At 45.0% G+C, this 1,235-nt stretch overlaps 1 long non-coding RNA gene across 1 annotated transcript in view; it reads right to left on the bottom strand.

Annotated features, from left to right (window-relative positions):
- Positions 1 to 292: 292 nt before the first annotated feature.
- The window catches only part of LOC119335245, a 6,620-nt gene continuing 5,677 nt past the window's right edge, over positions 293 to 1,235 (bottom strand). The window contains exons 3-4 of the long non-coding RNA XR_005161761.1: positions 719 to 814; positions 293 to 621 (exon numbers count right to left, since the gene is read on the bottom strand). This is a non-coding gene — a long non-coding RNA (uncharacterized LOC119335245). The remainder of the gene's footprint in view (positions 622 to 718; positions 815 to 1,235) is intronic.

The raw sequence follows: 1,235 nt of genomic DNA, 5'->3' as shown, positions 1-1,235 counted from the left end.
TATTTTTGGACGTCTACTGGAGATGTCCAGTTATCCGGCGCGCTAAAACACTATTTTTGGGCTCCGTAGGGCGTCTGTTGGAGATGCTTTTAATAAGGTTCTCCCAGGTGCGTACTCCGCCTCTTCTTCGGCGGCAGCAATGCATTGGTGCGGCGGTGCAAAGAAGCCATTAACGAGTCGGAGCCGTTCTTGCGCCCAGTCGAAATGGCCGGGAGCTAGCTAGTCCGCCTGGGCTACGCATTGGTGGCTGGGCGCTTGCGTACTGTAGCACAACTACGGTTCTTCTCCGGACTGGAAAAACAAATAAAATCATTTTTTATAGGACGTGACTAGGGAGCACCTGTTGGCTGGTTAGTAATCTAGAGCACACACCCAAAAAAGAAATTGAAAAACTCTAAACAGCTGGCGGGACAGAAAAGGAAAAGAATCAGTCCCCACACGCCCCAACCCTTGAGCCTGCGCCAGAGAGGCGCATCAAGCCGCAGCTCGCACGCTTTCCTCCAGCCCCCCAATCACGTGCTTGATCAACCTCTCTCTGTCCTCACCCTACCCTACGCCCATCTTCTCCCCATGCAAACTGCGTATCCTTTCCTCCCCCACAACTAGAAGGACCCTGCAAATCTGCAATGGTTTGGCACGTTGGAGGTTAAAAACTGAAAAAAGGAATCTACCAATCTTCAGACAAAGGAAGAAGAGATAGGAGGTGTGATTTTCTCACCTTGTTTATACAAATCTGATTGCACCTTCTTCGTCCCAGTGCTCTCCCTCATTTTTCCCAGATCTGTGAGAATCTAGTATCGTTTTTGTATGGCACCTGTTACCAAAAAAAGGGCAAAACCAAAAAGTGAGCAATTATAATGGATTTTGTAAGCAAATCATGTCTGACAGCAAGCAACTCTTGGCAGGACATGAGCACGACATCTGTTTTTTGATTTCATTTTTTGCAAATACTGGCTATTGTGTTTTTAGGTTGCTTTTGGAGTAGAAAAAAGTGTCAAAAAACAAAATAAAACAAAAAGGCCAGCAACTTCTAGGCTTTGCTTTGAGCAAAAAAGGTGTTAAGAGCAAACAACTCTTGTTTGGTTATGCGTGCTAGAACTAAAAAGATGTGAAAAAAGCGTGGCAACTATTGGGGCACTTTTAAGCAAATAAAAAAGGGTGGGAAAGGGGTAAGCAACTCATGCATCTCTTCTTAATTTAGTTTACTTTGTACAACGACTGTGGTATTTTTTTTT

This window comes from Triticum dicoccoides, chromosome 7B (genome assembly GCF_002162155.2).
Source record: "Triticum dicoccoides isolate Atlit2015 ecotype Zavitan chromosome 7B, WEW_v2.0, whole genome shotgun sequence".
NCBI lineage: Eukaryota > Viridiplantae > Streptophyta > Magnoliopsida > Poales > Poaceae > Triticum > Triticum dicoccoides.
Note: the sequence above shows the minus strand (reverse complement) of the source record. Positions and strands in the feature narration are given on the sequence as shown.